Below are 20,149 nucleotides of genomic sequence, written 5' to 3'. Positions count from 1 at the left end.
ATGGACCAGGAAGTCAGATTCCACTTCTGGAATATCAGATGACTGTTCCCGTAATTGTTTTCCAGAAAGAGGGTAAGATTTGGATATGGAATAGATAATGGTGGTGACACAGAAGGGATGCCAAGGTTTCTTTGGTTTCTATCACAAGTTGGATAGGGATGTCTTTTCCTGTGAGAGAAGGAAAAAACTGGTATGACCTGGTTTGTGTTTTAAGAAAACATCTTTGAAAATGAAATAGACGCTCAGGTCTCAATTGGTTAGTTAATTAGGATTGTTATTAACAGACCAATGGCTATATGTCCATCTGAAATTTCCATTTTTGCTTGTCTGCTTTTGCTGTCCAAAGAATCAGGCCATATAATGATGAGTTAGGTTGTGTCTTGCCGTTCAACCTGATCCATGCAGATGTGCCCTTGAATCAAAGGCCAACGGTCCAGGTAGAGGATCAAGATGTGTAATGTACTAGGCTCCAGCTCAGTGGTTTTTGCTAAATGTGTATCTGTTTTCAAGTGTTAAATTCTTTCAGGTGTTAAAGATACAGCACCTCTTGAACTGATGGTGTAATCTGAATGTTCAGTGTAAAGGCTGAGGATTTCCTGTTTGATGCTTATTGCTTTGTTTAATTGGGAAGGCCTGTAAAAGACACTGGGCTTCCCTGATGGCCCAGTGGTAAAGAATCCGCCTGTCAATGCAGGGGACATGGGTTCAATCCCTGGCTAAGGAAGATCCCCTGGAGAAGGAAATGGCGAACCACTCCAGGATTCTTGCCTAGAAAAATCCCATGGACAGAGGAACATGGTGGGCTACCATCCATGGGGTCACAAAGAGTTCTATACTACTTAACGACTGAACAAGAACAAAATTAATACAAAGACATCACTAAGAGTCCAGTGTTTGTCCTTTTTGTTTGAAATATAAGCGCAGGCAGATCCAAACCTAAAAACAGATTAAATCTATGATTTATTGATTCTAGTTGATTACTGGTTTATTTTAGATCAGTTGCTGTTTTTGGAAAGACTAACACTGATAATGACAGACTTAGGTATTGAGGTTTTTCAAGAGTTAATCCATTTGATTAGTAAATAATAAAACCCTTCTAGGGAACAGCTCTCCTCCTCCCATATTTTTTTAATGATGGTGAGAAGTGAGTTCCTCTGAAACTAACTTTCCCCATGCCAATCTACCCTATTGAATTTTTCTTTTAACTGTGGTCTGCCAGAAAACAGAACTAGGGCTTGGCACACCAGTTTTGATCAGACCAACCATCAGAATCATAATGTCCTAAGTACAAAGCTCACTAATTGAATTTCATTAGCTGGACTGAAATATAGCAGCCAAGACAGAGAACACTGTCGGCTGTTTTTTATGAGGTCCGGAGTCTAAAGTCATTTTTAAAATGTGAGTGATGCAATTTCTTGTATCTTTCATTTAAAATGCTGCTTGGTAAACAGTGTTTCAGATTAGTGTATTTGTAATTTAAATGAAGACAATACATCAAGCTGAATCTGAAAAGAAAGGAGAAGTTTAGGAAATGATTCATGCCCCCTTTTGTGTGATCTACTGTAGAAAATAATAAATAAATAGGTAAGGAGAGGGAGAAAAAAGGTCTATGAATTTTGGAGACAAAATTGAACTGTTTCTAAAAAGAGTGAGTCCCAATAGCTAAATCTTTGTTTTCTTCAAGCAGACTAATACATTCTGCCTAATTCATTTTTTATTTTCTCTCGGGGTCTGCTTGCAGATTTGCCTCAACAAAGGAAGCATCATGTTACATCTTTTAAATAATTGATGACTCTCAGTCCGAGCCAGCTTGAAGGAAATTCTGAAAATAGGTACTGATTGAGCAAATGCCTGCCTTCTCCCCCCACCTCCCTCTTCAGCACACCCCACTCATCTTTTCCATAGCCTTTTGCTTCTTCACCTCCATCCTGATGGCAGAGGAGGGTGATATCATCTGGGCTTAGGGTTTACCTACCACTTGGTCCCCCTTTTTTATTTTATATCATGCTATCTATTTTATTAAAGACAGGGGGAGCTGTTAATTACAAGCCAAGTGATGTAATGAACGTCTCTTAATTAATCATCAGAAATGTTACGGCATAATCACCACCAGAGACAGTTTGTTGGGAAGGTAAGAAATTGGACTTGGAGCTTTCTAAATTCAGAGTGTGCTGTCTCCAAGGGTCAGATTACCCCCGAAGCTAGGTCAGATGTGGCCTTGCCCAATTCCAGCTCTTCCTGTGTATTTAAATACTGTGAGCTGATCTGTGTTTTCCCCCCAGAGAAAGAAGGGTATCTCCATCTTACTTCACTCCTGGGATCATTAGTGATTGGCTGTGATTCAGAAAGGGCTTCCCAGGTGGTAAAGAATCCACCTGCAATGCAGGAGACACAAGAGATGCGGGTTTGATTCCTGGGTCGGGAAGATCTCCTGGAAGAGGAAATGGCAACCCACTCCAATATTCTTGCCTGGGAAATTCTGTGGACAGAGAAGCCCAGCGTGCTGCAGTCCATGGGGTCTAAAATAGTCAGACCTGACTGAGCAACAGCATGCATGCATGACTCGAAAGAGCCTTTATTGCTTTCAGGTGGCTGTGGTTGGTAGACCTTTAGACTGGTCCACAATGAACCTGGCTTCCCGCCCTGACTTTGAAGTTACTTTCCCTTCCAGGGCCTCATTTTCCTCACTGGTGACATGAGGACTTTGGAGTAGACCATCTCCAGGATCTCTGCCAGCGGTGGCATTCTTGCATTCTTCAGGGAAAGGGGTGATAAACCAAGGGGAAGTTGCCCTCTATTTAAATTTGACTGCGCTGAGTACTCCAAGTTGGAGTGAATGAACTGTGTGCTCACTCACGTTTAACCTTCTCTTTCCTTCCAGTATTTTTCTTTCCTCTTAGTTTTTCAGCTTTACTCTCTCCTGCTGCTTGTCCTTGTTCTTTTCCCTTTCTGACTTTTCATGTTTCCAGGGTTAAAGTGGAAGAAAAATGGTTGGAAATGTGCTAGAATCGAGGATCTTGGCCACTTATTTTTAAAATACCATGTCCTTCTTATAGAGAAGCTTTTCTGAATGAGAAACTTCAGAAATGACATCAGAAGATCACCAGTATTATTGGATTTAAGAAGACTAACTATACAGTGGCAACTACTCGGAGATCTAAATCAGGACTCTAAAGTTGGGAGTTGAGCTTTACTGAAGGAAAGCCTTACATTGTATCCATCAGTGAAAAAGCTATATCTACATTGATGGGCTATTATCCATTCTCAAAACCATACCAGTCTCTGACCTACTCTTCCTTTCAAAGGTCATTTTAAAATACCATGTTGACAATATTGTTCCCTGTTTCTCTTTTAATTATAGCAAACTTGATGGGAGGGATTTGGGGGGCTGAAGTCATCTTTGTCCCCAAAGATGTACATCCTATGCCTTCCCAGGATAATCTTTTCTCTTTTTTAAGTGTTTATTTATTTATTTGACTGTACTGGGTCTTAGCTGTGGCATGTGGTGTCTAGTTCCCTGACCAAGAATCAAACCCAGGTTCCCTACATTGGGAGTGTGGAGTCTTCCCACTGGACCACCAGGGAAGTCCTATGGATAATCTTTTCTGATTGCCTTTTTTGAAATCTTGAAACAAATCTTCAAATAATCACACTTATTTATAACCATGTGAACAACATATGGCAGGGAGTCTAGAAAGCTTTGGAATTTTTTCTGCTTATCGTCTACTACTGACAGTGTACTAAAGTCATATTCAGTTGAGTTAAAGGAACTATTGTTGTTCTCCCTTTTAAAACACTTCTGCCATTCATTTACATCTTGAGAGTATATGATGCACAGGCTTTGGTATCTGTAAGTATGTTACAGGTGTTGTTCAGTCGCTCAGTTGTCGCCAGCTCTGTGACCCCATGGACTGCAGCATGCCGGACTTCCCTGTCTTTCACTGTATCCCAAAGTTTGCTCAAATTCATGTCCGTTGAGTTGGTGGTACCATCCAACCATCTCATCCTCTGTCGTCCCCTTCTCCTCCTGCCCTCAATCTTTCCCAGCATCAGGGTTTTTCCAGTTAGTCAAGTCTTCCCATCAGGTGGCCATAGTACTGGAGCATCAGCTTCAGCATCAGTCCTTCCAATGAATATTCAAGGTTAATTTCCTTCAGGATTGACTGGTTTAATCTCCTTGATGTTCAAGGGACTCTGAGGAGTCTTCTCCAGTACCACATTTCAAAGGAATCAATTCTTCGGCACTCAGCCTTCTTTACGGTCCAATCCTCACATCCGTACGTGACTACTGGAAAACCCATAGTTTGACTATACAGACCTTTGTCAGCAAACTGGTATCTCTGCTTTTTTATATGATGTCTAGCTTTGTCATAGCTTTTTTACAGGTGAGTCCTAGTAAGACCTATTCCTTAGGCTTTGGAACTGAAAATGTGCTTTTCCCCAAGGATAGCCATCATTAGGTTCCACTGTAGTGCCACCATGATTTATGAACATTATGTGCTTAATATCTTCTCTTTGTATTGGAATATCTATTAGAAGGCAGAAAGGTAATTCTCCATCTTCCTAAGGAGGTTACTACCCAGAGGCTGCTGGTGGTGGGGATTGAGGTGGTGCAAGTTCTCTTGCCTTGGGGTTAGTGACTGCGAGTGATGGGAAACTGGTGACTTGATTATCTGGCTTTGCTTTAAAAATAAACTCTGGGTTAGGGGGCGAAAGTTCAGATGCTTTCTCCTCCAGCCAGCCCCACTTTGTGCAGTCATGGTGGTGTGGTACCATCACGTTGTAATCTTTGTGAAAGAATGTCCAGTGAAGTTGTGCAAAGCAGAAGTCTATGTGCATGTAGCTGGTAGTTTTTCATCCTGGAATGAATTTATTTTTTGTGACTTTATATGTCCCGTCTCAGTAATGAATTGAGGATAGGCAATCCCCAGTTTATAACATAGCAGTGTCCCACTGTCCATTTTAAAACTGGTTGGTTGTGATTCAGACTGTCTGCAGATGAGGAAAAAGAGGTACATGGTAGAGAGTTTCTAGATTACCCGCAAAATTCTCAATCAAGCCGCGACACAACTTCTTCAGGTCTACAACAGTGTTGTCTTCTGTTCTTCAGGACATTATTTGCAATACTGAAGAAGAAATCTTCTACCTGGGTTGGTTGTCACCATTTAGAATGAAATTGATCTGGGGATATGTATATTGCGTTTTATAGTAAGAAGAGACCATTGAGGTGATACGAATAAATTCTACATACCCTTCCAATGCCCATCCATCTTCCCTCATTACCAATCCCTGAATGGGACAGAGTCTGAGGGGGGCATGAGAGATTTATGGCAAAAGTATGCAAAAACTGGGGGAGGGGGAAAAGGGATCAAAGAGCTAGGTTCTAATTCCTCCTTCACCCCTACCTTTCAAGAACCCCCAAATAACAAGACCTCAATTGGCCTTGGACAATTAGCTCATGTCTCATTGGGTTTAGAAGACTCCAAATTCTTCTATCAGGAATTCTAGAAGCACTAGGCATCCATCTTTCCTCTTCTTGCAACAACTCCTAAGGTCTTGTGCATGTCTGAAAGGGAGTTTAGTGACTAAAGCAGTAACTCTTCCTCCCCAAGACTCTGAGACCAGCATCCCACTGACCACTGACCTGGGCTGCCCCTGCAAGTGGGGGTGGTCACAGTGAGAAGATCCTGAGTTGAATGCCTCTGCTCACAGATAAATGCTGCATGTGAGGTCAAAAGGAGACGCTGTTCCCAAGACTGTAACTACAGTGTAAATGTTAGTTTGAATTTTCATTGATTTCAGAGATAGGCTTTGACCAGTTATGTATTTTAAATGTGAACTTGAAATCACAACCACACTGGTCATGACCATTGGCATGATTACCTGGACAGTAACATATTATCTGATGAACTCAGCCCCGGAAGGATTTTTGTCCCTTCAAATCCTTCTTTCGTACTTCTGGAATCCTAGGCTTTCTTTATAATAATAATAATAAACAACCTAAATTAGATTCCCAAGGGCATCTTACCCTGTAGTGTCACTTGAGTGGACTCTCTCTTAATGTTTCATTATATTTGTACAAATTGCAGATTTTTAACAGGCTTCCTATATTCACAGTCATAGAATATAAATAGGGTTAGATTTTCACATGCAACTCATTTAGCCTTCTTTCTCACTAGTAGGTATATCAAATATACCCTCCTATTTTTATTTGCAGAGCATCTTTTTTTTTTCTTTATTTGGAGGGAGGGTTCTTTTTTTGTTGAAATGTAGCTAATTCCTAATGTCATGTTACTTTTAAGCATACAGAAAAGTGATTCAGTTATATATACATACAAAACTGAATTTTTTCATATTCTTTTCCATTATTAGAAGATGTTGAGTACAGTTCCCTGTTCTATACAGTAGGACTTTGTTGTTTACCTATTTTATGTATAGTAGTGTTTCTCTGTTAATCCCAAACTCATAAGTTGACAACACCCGCTCCCCTCCCCCGCTCTCCCCTTTGGTAACCCCATGGCATTTATTTTCTATGTCTGTGTGTCTATTTCTGTTTTGGAAATAAGTTCATTTGTATCATATTTTTTAGATTGCACACATAGGTGATATCATATGATATTTGTCTTTCTCTGTTAGTTAGTATCTCCCTTTCTTGATTCTACACCCTGTCAAATTCCATTCTGTACCAGAAGCCTCCTTGGTCTCCTGGGCTCGTTGATCATCAGCCCTCCCTTCCGCAAAAACTTTTAAAATGATCCCTTTGTTTCTCGAGTGCCCTAATAGTTCCTCTTCAGCGTGAAAGCAAACGATCAAAGTCTGGTTCCAATTGCTTCTTGTAGTCTTGGGGTGTTAAGGCAAAGTTGAAATTGAAACCTCAATCTTGTTTAATTGTCAAGCATTTTACTTTTAACTTCATTCTTTAAAGAAAAGGCAAAAAGCTGTGGGTTTGAAGGGTGTCTTGAGTGAATACGATTTAGAGCCCCTCTGAGAATCTTCTAATCACAGCACAGGCATCTCTTTGAAGTATTCACTCCCCGAAGTCTACAGTTACCACATTCATGCCTCAAGGGGTGTGATGGGAATGGCCTAGTGCCATAGAATTAATGAGTTTTCCCACATCTTTTACTGAACAAACTGTATGTGAACCTGCACCAGACAAATTGTCAGGACCCTTCAGTTATCTGTTGGTCACAACCTTTTTTCCTTCCCCCTTCTCCCTCCCCTGGGTCCCAAGTCCAGCACAGAATCCCCCTGGATATCCCAGTGATCCATGTGTTGCTCAGAACAGTTTTCTTTATACGAGGATATAGATATGAGGTCTGTTAAGTTAGTTCGTATGGAATTGCCATTTTTGTAGGTCAAGATCGGCAAAACATTGGTAGTTTTACAAGATTAGTTTCAGTCTTTAGATTAGTTTCAATCTAATCATTTCCTCTGATAAACACTCTATGAAAAAACAGGATTTTGTAAAAGAGCATGTTTGGTAAATGCACAGTGGGCTTATTTAAAACCGAGGCTTCGGGATCCCTGGTGGGCTTGTGGTTGGGACTCCACGCTTCCAAAGCACGGAGTGTGGGTCTGACCCCTGGTCGGGATTCTAAGATCCTACGTGCTACAAGGTGCCACCAAATTTAAAACAAACAGAAACAAAAAAAGTACCCGAAGCTTAAACTTGTCCTTCTCAACCTGCTTCCTTTTGTCTCATTTTGAGAATGGGAGAAATAAGAACCACCCCCCACCCACACCATTTGGAGAAACTTGTTTATTTTGAGACCAACGTGAAATAAGTAGAAAGTCCCTTGAGCCCTGTGATAGAAGAATTTTTTTTTTCTCAAAGTTATAAATGGGTGTTATAATGGAAAATGCTTTCAAACCTTAACCAGAGCATGCACTATAAATAAGAGGGAAGCGGAAGATTAGTAAATCTGATAAAGCTGAAAAGGAAGAAAACTTAAAACAAGCCATGAGGACTGTCCCTTAGCGCTAGTGTTAATTCAGCCCTGAGTATATATAGGAAAATCAAAGACTTGCAGAAGGCGGCTAAGTCATAGCTATTAATGTGTGCTTAACTCTCTTGCCTGGAAGATTTTATTAAATGCACCAGCCAAGGAAATTGACCTCACTTTTTTTTTTTTTTTTTCTCTTTTGGGTTGGATCCTTGCTCGGGCCACGTAAATGAATAGAGCTGACAATTTACTGGTTCATCAATGAAACAATATTACATTATGAAGATGTAAGGAAAAAATTCTACGCTAACATTGTTGCAGTTTGAAAGGTAAGCTGTTCCCTAAAAATTTAGGAGACGTGAACGATCCTTTAAAGTCACAGAACGTAATGCCACATGTTACACGCTAAAGAGTTAAGTGGCCTCTTCACATCTTTGTCCCTGTGGTCCTGGCAAGGATTTCATTAGTATGTGAAGAGTCACCCATGTTGCCCTCATTCTGTCTTTTAAAATGCAAGAACATTGTTTTCAAGCTTTTCACAGGTTTTATTTTATGGGATATTCCGACAAGTGGGACTTTAAGGAACGCGTGTTGCAATGATATCATGGTTGTTTTTGAAAAGTTTTGCTGTGTTTCTACTGATTCCCTGTGTTGGCCATTAGGCTGCAGCTATCAGGGTCAGATTATTTCTTACTTTTTCTGTTTGGGCAGTGCGCGAGAAATTCAAGTAGTTTTGTTCTCTTGGTCTTGTCCTGTACTTAAGATAGGAAGCCTTCTTGATTCTGCCTTCTGTGAACTCAGTAAAAGTACTTGCATCTGTCAGGTCCCAGTTGGATGCCTAGTTCTTTCCAAATATATCTAGATGTTAAGTCTTCTTCACTCTGTTTTTGAAGGAAAGCATGTAATGCCTACTTTTCTAGACTTTCATCAGTTACTCAATTGGTCCGGGATCCATAAACTCTGTGGTAATGACTTATGAGGATCATAGGGTGGAGGGGTTCTTAAATTGGAAAGGGTCTGTGTTTCCATCAGACGCTCGAACAGGTTCACAGCTCAGGAGAGGAGGCACTGCTCTGCATGGTTCTCCAAGGGGGGCTCAGTGAGGCATCTGGTACGCATGCCCCCCACCCCCCACTCCACTCCCCACCCCCCAGGCAGAGCAAGGATGCCGGAAACTGTGCTCTCCATCCTGCCTGGTATGGAACCCTCTAGAGTCACTGGATTATCTGAACAGCATTCAACAAATTCCTGCTTCCATGTGGAAAATGACCTTCAGAGCTGAATTACCTTTTTCATCGCACCCAAGTTGCTTAATTTGCAGCATGATTTAGGCAATGGGAGAATACACTTCCATGTGTGAAGTGGGTTGAAATGAATCTGATGTTCTCTGTGTTCCTTCAGCTCCAACAATCATGAATTGGAGTTCTGGCCCCATATCATTCAGTTACGTGATTCTGGTTGTTATCTGTTGTTTTGGGTAAAGCAATTTAGTTTTAATTATTGGTGATACTTCAATCTGTGTTTCTTCAAAACTGTAGGTATGCCCTGCTTTAGGAGAACTGGATATGGCCTCAAATGCATGCTGACAGTGTCTTTCCATGAAGGGGCGAGTATCTGCACTCTCAAGATAGCTTGGCTTTATAAAATAATTTATCATGAGATTCCTATAAATAACTAACTCTCTTAGAGCATTTAAAATATGATTTGATTTGAAAAAAATCAATGTCCACTCACTCAACTTTTCAAGAATGCACCTGCTTTGTAATGCGAGGCAGGAGAAGGGGAAAAATCAAGCAACAGGGAATGAGGGTCTTAAGTGAGCTGAGGAGGAATTAATTTTAATTTAGAGAAGAATTTGCTTTTCTAGAGTTTCCCAGGGAAAACACCTTCACCTTTATCACCTCCAAAGTACATAAGGGGGAAAAAAAGCAGGTCAATTTGAGTTTGGAAAAGATAAATCTATTTCTTTGCCGGGTCGCGTTCTGCATTATGCATGTGCGTAAAAGTGAGGTTTGCTTTGATCCTGACTATTAAAAGTTTATTTTTAAACTCAGACTGGGCAGGAATCCAGCGATGCTCTTACCCCCTGCAGTACATCCTGGTTTCAGGTCCTCAGCCTGGCGGAATGCAACTAAGCAGCAGGAAATAGTTGAAAAGTGTGGAGACTTGATGGGTGCTGAGGGTTTTTTTTTTCCCCCTTCTTCCCCTCCATTTTTGAAATTCAAATTGAATGCAATTTTCAGCTCATTTGAGCCAGAATATACTGTGGCTGAGCTTCAGTGGCTCTTAAATTCAAACTCACAGGAGAAAACAGATATCATCTGTCACAGAGGGTGGGAGAGAGGACACTCCTGCATTTTATTCATGGAAGACGCAGCTCTGGTAACTAATTCAAACCCTTCTGACTAATCGACTCATCATTCACCAGCAAACTTATCAACTAATCAATGAAACCTTGAAGACACCCATCTTATGAGGTCTGGGAGCAGTTTCCCCCTCCCTGTGAAGAAGATAATTGTCCAAGTCTATTTTTGTATCGTTGGTATTTTAATACCTTTTTTTTTTTTTTTTTTTTTTTGCATACTGAGACAGACCATCACGGCAATCTTTTTTGCTGCCTTCCTGACTATTTTTATTGTTTCCATCTTTAATGCCTTTGTCAATGCTCTTTATTTATGACAGATTTAGCAGAAAGCTTACTGCTGGCAAAGTGGGGTCCAAATTTTGAGTTGCTTTTTTTTTTTTTTTTAACTAAACAGACTGTCTTGGGGCAAATATAAGTGCCAATGAAAGAGAAAGATTTACTTATTTACAGGGTAACTGTTTCAGGATGGCTTGAGAATGCCTTTCCTGAAGTTTCCCTGGGTATCTGCCCAAGGAATCCATGTAGACTTGGACACAGGATAATCTGAGATCTCTCCTTCAGAAAATGATGTGATATGGCAAGTCTCATTCTCAAAAGTAGTTTTTTTGCTTTACCGCTGGTGCTCATCTTGGACTATTTTAGTGTTAGCCAAAATTTCCATGCGAACATGAAGGCCACTAGCTTTCTCTTGCTTTTGTTGTTATTGCTATTGTTATTGTTGAAGTTCATGAGAGACAAGTTAATTATGATGTTATTTCAAAATAAGTAGGAATAAAACAATTTGATCTTTCAATACGATCATTTCTAATGGAGTTAGTTCGTAGCCATCACACCTGATGTTTAAAAATGCTCTTGCGGTAAATGTATGATCATGCCACATATGTTTATGCGCATGTCTGTGTGCAGGCACGTATGTGTGTGTGTGCATTTACAGGTCTCCAAGGTTTCCAAGAATGTGACAGCAGGAATTTCCAGTCATTTTTACATTAATAAAGGCATCCACCTCTTTACCTTGTTAGTAGTAATGGACTTATGCTTTAGGTTTCTATTGGAAGAAGTTTCACTGCCTTTATAAGAAAGAACATCCTGAGTTGTAACCTGTTTTCTCACTATTATATCCAAATATAACTACCAGGACTGTACTGTTATTTCTTTCTATAAGAAACCAAAACCCTACCTTGACAGATAGCTGACTTTTAAATTCATCAATAGGATTTATTTCTTCTGGAATATCTGGTCTCTTCAATCTACAAGTAATTGCTGAGTGCTTACTATGTACCAGGCATTTGTTGGGCTAAGATTTGCAAATATAAAATAGTGGTTCTCTAACCTAGGTGAGATAGACATTGGAGGTGAAATTTCAGCATCCTTTGGCTGGGAGAAGGAGAGGCTTGTAAAGGTACCTAGGTTCTCAAGTGATTCTCAAAGATGCAGACCCCTCCTTTTCTGTAGTTGATAATCACTGGTGTAAAACAAATATAATCTAATTTGGAGGTGGGAGAAAGAATGATATGCAAAATAGTAAAAAAGGTAATAAAATGTGCGTGCTGGGATGCTAAATATAGTTAATATCCCTTAGAAATGCTTAATGGCATTGGGCAAAGGAGGACCAGTGGGATGCTGTCATCCTGTACTCTAGGATGGGAGCCCAGGGGTCAGTGGAGGAGGCAAGGAGAACCAGTTCAGGAAGACAAAGCTGGAGTCAATGGGAGGATGCTTGGGGTGGGGGAGCGGGGTGTTTCATGGTATTCTGGAGCCTTCTCAACCCAAGAGAGCCAAGCATTAAATTTCTAGGAATTCTGTAAGTCCGCTTTCATGAAATATTATGAAGAATTAAATTATATAAACTTAAAGTAAGTCAGTGATCTTAAAAACAAAAGTAATAAATAGAATTTATTGCTTCCTAATAATTTTCCCCAATAGATTGCTATTTTCTGTGCTCTTGAGGTCTGCCTGTTGTATTTGAATGATGGAAATACTATCTAATGGTGCCCATTTCTTCCTAACTACATACTCCATGATGCCATGTTGGTGGCTTGAAATCAGCCAGGATGGGAATATTTATATTGGTGAATGATAAAAAATTGGGGCTTTTTTACTCATTTGAGAGCCAGTTCTTAAAATTCCCTGGGCAGACACTGGATTTGGGGATGGAGCTAAAGAACTGCGAAGTGTTGAATGGGAAAAAAAAAGTCAGAAGATTGAGTTACATAAGGAAAATAGTCTCATCTTCCTGGAGAGCAGGGCATTAACGTAGGCAAAGGGTTTACAGTTGATTTAGAAATCTTTGGGAGCTATTGAATGTCTTTAATACTTTTTACTATTATTATGGGCTTCCCTGGTGGCTCAGATGGTAAAGAATCCGCCTGCAGTGTGGGAGGCCCAGGTTCAAGCCTTGAGTTGGGATGATCTCCTGGAGAAGAGAATGACTACCTGCTCCAGTATTATTGCCTGGAGAATTCCATGGACAGAGGAGCTTGGTGGATGTTCACTATGGAAAATTTGGAAAATAGAATAATAACTTGTATTTCTATAATGCTTTCTAGAGCGTTTTGAGTGCTTTAAATAGAATAAATAATGAAATCTTATTTACAGCCTCATAACATAGTTGGTATTATCCCATTTTAAAGATAGGGAAATTGAAGTACAGAGACATTGAGAAGTTTGGTGAGTAGAGGAGATTTGACTTGAGGGCAGACAGTCCCACTCTGGGGCTTCCCTCGTGGCTAAGTGATAAAGAACCCGCTGGCTAATGCAGGAGACACAGGTTTGATCCCTGGGTTGGGAAGATTCCCTAGAGAAGGAAATGGAAACCCACTCCAGTATTCTCGCCTGGGAAATGCCATGTACAGAGGAGCCTGGTGGGCTACGGTCCATGGGGTCTCAAAGGAATTGGACCCGACTAAGTGACTCAACAGGTCCTGCTTCGGAGTTCACTGCTATTCTGACACTCGGTGGAAAAAATGACAACCAGCTTAACTCAGCCACCTGGAGAATCTTTGAGACACTGGACCAAGAGTGGGATCATTTAGGAAGGAGATGGAGACTCTTTCAGTTGCAGACAGGATTTGAGTTGTAGGGAATCAAAAACATGAGGATCCCATAGCAAATCAGCCTGGAAAATTAATGGTGCCCAATTCAGAGACAGACAACACTTGGATGTGGTCTCGAGGAAAGGTGCATCATCATCACAGGAATGAAGCAGAGAGAGAAGAGTCTAGGGAGAACTAAACTTTAGAAGAAAAACATGCAAACAAAAAAAGAGACAGTGAATGAGAGAATGAGCAAGCAGAAAGAGAAGGGGAGGACAGGAGGCATAAAAGCCAGTGTCAGGAAGATAAGGAGAGTTGGGGAGGAAGCAGCTGATTCACAATGCCAAGGGCTTCAGTGAGACTTTATAATGGTAATGGAATAATTTGTTGTCAAAATTTAATTGCTTTATGTGTGAAGGGGGGTAGGGGCTATTAATTTTGGGTTGCCCCAAAAGTTTATTTGGGTTTCCCATAAGATATGTGGTCAAGTGATGCCTTCAGATGCACAAAACTGGCAGATTTCTAAGAGTTCATGATAATGGGGAAAGGAATCGCTTTAACCAGCATTTACTGAGCATCTTCCATGAAGACTGCTAAGGGCTGAGGATAAAGAGACATATGGCAAAGTTAAAAAGTGTTTTGTGAAGGGAAAAAAGACAGAAGCACGATCATCTTTTGCCCTGCACACCCAGCAGTCACTCTTCACAGTTTTTTATTAGCTTTTTCTACAAATTCTAATGTTTATTGAAATGCTGATCTAACTAGTTTCATTTTCAACTCAACCATGCAACATATAGGTCTGAAGTTTACTTAACATATCTTCTCTTTAACAAGTATATATTTATTAAAGGTACCCCCTTAGATGGACATATCATAACATATATAACCATTCTCTTAGTAATACACAGTCAACCCTTTTACCTTTTTTAGTTTTCAGTATTGCTATGTAGTTTATTTTTTATTCTTGTGCTCTTGTTCCTATAGGATAGATATCTAGAAGAGGATTGCTGAGGCAAAGTGTATCTGCATTTTCAGTTTTATAAGAAACTGTCAGTGGATCGTTAAAAAGTTACATAAATTATACATATAAAACTTATGTGTTATAAACCAATATAAACATTGTATAAGTTAACACATCTACCAACATTGTACGACTATCAGTTTCCCAGCTAGCCACGGTTCTATCAGACTTTCAATGTTTTTGCCAATTTACTGTTGAGAAGTGTGCTTTAGAGTCATTGCAGTTTACATTTTAAAAATTGTGAATGAAGCTAAGCATCTGTTGTGATGTTTATTGGTCATTTATATCTTTTTTAGTGAATTTACACTTTCATGTTCTCTTGGCAATTATTTATATTGAAATCATCATCATTTTCCTTATTTGTTATCACTCTTTTCACACTAAGAATATTAACCCCCTTTTCTCTTAGATGTGTTGCAGAAATCTCTGTCATATTTTACCTTTTTATTTTGCTTCTGGCTGCCACATATCATTGAGCAGAGTTCCCTGTGCTATACAGTAGGACCTTGTTGGTTATCCATTTTAAACACAGCAGTGTGTTTGTGTCCATTCCCAACTCCCTAACTATCCCTTCCCCCTATCCTTCCCTTGAGCCTTGTGTTCATAGACTAGTTAGGAAGACAGCTGCAGAAAATGGGTATTTCCATGTTATCCGCTTGGTGTTCTGAGGGATAACTGACTGCCGTGGGTCCCCAGAGGTGGCTTCTTAGAACACTGGCAGGGGAGAGGGAGGGGTGTGCCTGGCTTCCCAAGGGGTTGACATCTGAGCTGAACCCTTAAGGCTGAGGCCAGGGAGGTAGGGAGGGCTTCCAGCTGAGGGAAATGGCAAGTCAAAGAGACTTGAAAACTTTGAAAAGTTGAGGAGACTTTACAGAATAGGGAAAGAGAAGCCCCCGTGGTTTCTCAAGGTGGATCAAGGGAAAGTGTTTTTAATATGAAGGGAGAATGATTTTTCTTAATTCTTTAAAACTTCCACACACACACACACACAAATAATTATTACTTTTATGAGAAAAAAGGAATTTTAAGCTGAAGGAAGCTCTAAGAATGGGATTAAACAAACTAAATAATAATAAAGATAAGAAGCCCCTCCCCACAAAAGTATTAGGGATTGGAATCTGTGTGCCTTACTTTGGGACTGGCTGGTGACACGTTCCTCCTAGCTGAATTTGACCTTCAACCTCTCAACTTTCAAGTCTCACTGAGGGCCACTCTAGAATAGAAAGTGAAGTCGCTCAGTCGCGTCCAGCTCTTAGCGACCCCATGGACTGTTGCCCACCAGGTTCCTCCGTCCTTGGGATTTTCCAGGCAAGAATACTGGAGTGGGTTGCCATTTCGTTCTCCAGAATACCATCCTGTTATCTGTAACAAGTTTCTTCCTGCCTAACTGGGCAGATGAAATCTCCACGGCATCATTGCACCACACACTTCTAGTTCCATTGCACTGTTGTGTTCTTCTGATCTTCACATTAAAAAGTGTAACCACATTTCACAATATACACAAAAATCAAGTCATTATGTTGTGTACCTGGAACTAATGCAATGTTCCATTATCGAGGATATCTCAAAGAAAAAGAAAAAAGAAAAGAAAAGTAGAACTATTTGTATGTTCCACCGCATGTTTCACACTTACAATTCCTTCTCCTTGGGATGCCCCATCACTCTGTCAGGCTTACCAGGATCCCACTTATCCTTAAAGGCTCAGCCTAAATTTCACCTCCTTCCTGCCTGATCTCTTTGGCTAGAAGAGCCCTGGATGTGGAAATGTACACTGGTAGCATTTAAGACTCATCCTAAAACAACAAAGTGTTTCAGTCGTGTCCAACTCTTTGCGACCCCATGGACCATAGCCCGCCAGGCTCCTCTGTCCATGGGGATTCTCCAGGCAAGAATACTGGAGTGGGTTGCCATGCCCTCCTGCAGGGGATCTCCTGACCCAGGGATCAAACCCGTGTCTCCTGAATTGGCAGGCAGGTTCTTTACCACTGAGCTACCTGGGAAGCCCCAGGTAAATGTAGTTGTACACGTTCCCAATAGATAGGACTTTCAGAAGGGCAAGAACCATGTGTTACCCTTCTTGGCAGTTCTCAGCCTCTAACACAGTGAAGTCCCATCCTCCTTTAAAAAAGGCTAGAAGATCAAGCCCATCTGTACAGACAGACCTGTGGACCACAAAGGCAAGGACAGATGAGGGGTAAGAGTGCCCATGAAATAGTCAGAATGGAAAGTCATTTCCTGAAGATAGGGGTTAGGAACTTGAGGAGAGAGTAATTTTAAAGAAACCTCAGAAGGAAGTGAGGCCAGGAATGCACAGAGGATCAGTAAATGAATCACCTCGTATTCTTGGTGGACGGCCAAGTTCAATTTAGACGGAATGAATGGATAATGAGCCATGTTCACATCTTCCTTCACCTCTGGTGACCAAAGAGTGATGTGGATAACAGAAAAGACCTGAGAATATCTAAAGCAGAAAGAAAAGGGGGAGCAGAGAGTTTCAAGATGCAGGCGAAAAAGAAGGATGCCTGCTCCATGGGAGAAGTGAGTCAGAGAGATTCTTCAGAAGGGATGTGAGTCAGAAAGGAAGATTACATAATAAACTTGGCAGTGAGTCTATGACTGAGGACAGTGGTGAGAACGTCAGCCCTGGTCTTTGAGAGGAAAGATGTCCAAGGAAACCATGTGGTGCCTAATAATTTGAGTGAGGTCAGGGTGATATGTGTGGGCGGGGAAGTGTTGAGGAGGGTTCTACGTGCAGGGAGTCAGACACGGTTTCTCTGAGGACAGTGGGAGGATGAAGGCATCACAGATGAGGCTTGGAAAGAGATCACAGATTTAACACCTTCACAGTTGAATAGCATCTTCAGTTGGGAAGGGAGGTCTGTTGTAATCTTCTCACTTAGTCTTTAGGGAAAGAAACGCCTAAAATGCTTCATGTCATCTCCCAGACCGACTCCCCCCTCTGCCACCCCGCCTCCATGGTCCACTCTCTGCCTGTCTCTCTGTTCTCTCTCTAAACTCCAACCAAGCCAGTCTCCGAAGGCTTATGTTGTTTTTCATTCATGTCTACAGCTCTCGGCCTGGAATAGCCTTTGCTTCTTTGCCTAACTCCTTTAAAACCGTAGGTCTCAGCTTAAAAACATTCTTAAAGCATCCTCTGTCCCCCCACCCCCACATACTAGTTTGAAAGGCCTTCCTGACACACTTCCAAGCATTTCTCTCCTATTTTTAACATTTGTGGGACAAGTTGTTCCTTCTTGACTGTCCCTTTGCTCTTCTAGGTTGTGAGTTCAATTCAGTCCCATCTTCTAGGACTGCACCAGCCACAGAGAAGTTGCCTGGTAGACATCTCCTACGTGAGTGAAGGAAGGAAGAAATGTACATTTAAGTGATATATTTTCACCATCATTTGTTGACTGAGCCCTCCATGCTTCTTCTGAAACTAAGTCAAACTTGACTCCAGTGTGACTTGAACATTCCCATGCAGGTCTGGGAAAACAGGGTTAAAGTTTTCCTAGTGTCTTAACCACTTCTAGTGTATATTTCAATGACATCAAGTCCATTCATGTTGTTGTGTAGTCATCATCACTACCACCCGTCCCTAGACCTTTTCATCACCTCAAACTCTGTATTCATTAATCATTAATTCTCCATACCCACCTCCCCCCAGCCCCTAGCATTTACCACTCTACTTTCCAACCCTATGAATTTGGTTACTCTAAATACTTCATGTAAGTGGAATTCTATAATGTTGTCTAATATATTTCATTCAGCATAATGTTTTCAGTTTATCCACGCTGTAGCATATATCAGAATCCTACACCTTTTAAAACTGAATAATATTTCATTGTATGTCCATACTGTATTTTGTTTTTCCATTCATTCGTTGATGGACATTTGGGTTGTTTTCACAGGAGCACGGTGATACACCCTCCATCATGTCATCTGGTAGCCTGTGGGATGGTCAGTGGTACAGAGTATAGTGGATACAAGCAGGGGAGGAAGGATAAATGAAGGAAATCATAATATGCATGGCAGAACCTACAAAAATATCCAAGAACATGGAGATTTAGACTGGAGGGAGAAGAAATGTTTCAGTTGGACCATAGCAGCCTTGATAGGAAGAGGGCGATGGAGGTGGATACCACAGGTTTCAAATGATAGTGAAGTTTGAGAAGTAGGTTTGAGAGAGACTCATTTTTCTGTTTTCATTGTTATCAAGATGAAAGAACAGAATAAATGCAAAGGGGCGGAAATGAAGGAGGTTTCCTTTGAAAGGAAAAACTGGGAGAAAGAGGTGAAAGAGAAGGATGGACGAAAAAGGGGAATTTGGGCTCAGCGTAATGCCTTTCCACTGGGCACAGGGGTAAGGTGTAATGGTGGAGGAGAGCAAATCATGTATTAATTCAAAGCCATCCCACTATCTTCATGAAGGAAGGAGATCAATGAATATGATCTGTAGTTAATGACAATCTGAAGACAGTGACCCCACAGCCACCATCAGGCAGCAGTCCCTCATGTTCAACCCAACAAGTTCAGAAATCTGTTCTTGACTTCTCAGTCACTGGAGAAAAATTATTCATACTCATTCCATCAAAATCCCTCACATGCCTAAATTCTTTCTCAGTTCAAGATCAGAACAGGATTAAACTCTTTTCCCTTAACAACTTCTTAGTTACAGTTTTCTAAGCCTTTAATGCCCTTTGAATTGTCTGCTCTGAGTTCTCTTGGGTTAAAGTACAGTCAGCCCTCTGTATCCACGGGTCTTGCATCTGCAGATTCAGCCAACTGCAGATAAAAATGTTCCCCCAAATTCCAGGAAGTTCCAAAAAGCAAAACTTGAACTTGCTGCACAAAGGCAACTATTTAAATAGCATTTACTGTGTGTTTCTGTGTATTTGCAATTGTTTGTGGAGCATTTACATTGTATTAGGTATTATAAGTACTCTAGAGATGATTTAAAGTATATGGAAGGATCTGTGTAGGTCTTATGCAAATATTGGGTTGCTCAAAAAGTCTGTTTGGGATTTTTCCATAAGGTGTTATGGAAAAACCCAAACAAACTTTCTGGCTAGTCAATAATATGCATACCTCTACATATATATATGTGTGTGTGTATACACACACACACACACACGCATACACACACGTGGCCCTGGAGCCAATCCTCTGCAAATACTGAGGGGCCACTGTACCCCAGGGGGAAAAGCTGGATTTTTCTTGCATCCTGTTTGAAACTAGTGTTCTCCTTAATTATCTTGTGGGTCCATGTGATGTTGCCGGTACCCAGTGTAGCACTGGCCTCACCGTGGAGTGAGAGGGTGCCATGTTTCTGAAAGCAGCCTGGTGAGAAGGGCCCATTATGTGCCATGCCCATCAGGCTCAACCTCTCAGCCTAGAGGCAGAGCAAGGAACTCTCCAAGATGTTGCCGGCTCTGAGACTGTGTTACCTTTCTGGAAGTGTTATTTTTTTCCTTCTGCTTCAGAAGTCCACTTCGTTGGTCCATTTCAAGTTGCCTCTGATCTTGAACGGTGGCTTCTCAGCCCCTTGAATCCATCCTTGGGGAGGTTCTCACTGGTCACTTTGAGGAGGCCCCCTCAGGCCAAGAAAACCTCCCTCACTTTATTTCTAGTTAACCCTTGCCCTTCAAGGGGGTGAGGGGCTGCCTCCCTTGTAGTCTGTTATTACTTGCAGGTGATTAGCAGGTGGCTTCTAAGCGGAAAGAAACATTGCCGCAGGCACTGCGCTCCCATAGGCGCTTGCCATTTTGCTACAAAAGAGAAAAAC

At 41.1% G+C, this 20,149-nt stretch overlaps 1 protein-coding gene across 1 annotated transcript in view; it reads left to right on the top strand.

Moving 5' to 3' along the window:
* Positions 1–20,149, top strand: part of ESRRG (estrogen related receptor gamma) — a 672,170-nt gene that overhangs the window by 197,228 nt on the left and 454,793 nt on the right. The window contains exon 2 of the mRNA XM_061160036.1: positions 8,184–8,275. The gene's annotated coding sequence lies outside the window, so the exon portion shown is untranslated. The remainder of the gene's footprint in view (positions 1–8,183; positions 8,276–20,149) is intronic.

The sequence above is a fragment of the Dama dama genome, chromosome 14 (assembly GCF_033118175.1).
Source record: "Dama dama isolate Ldn47 chromosome 14, ASM3311817v1, whole genome shotgun sequence".
NCBI classification, from domain to species: domain Eukaryota; kingdom Metazoa; phylum Chordata; class Mammalia; order Artiodactyla; family Cervidae; genus Dama; species Dama dama.
This window is presented reverse-complemented; position numbering and strand designations above follow the sequence as displayed.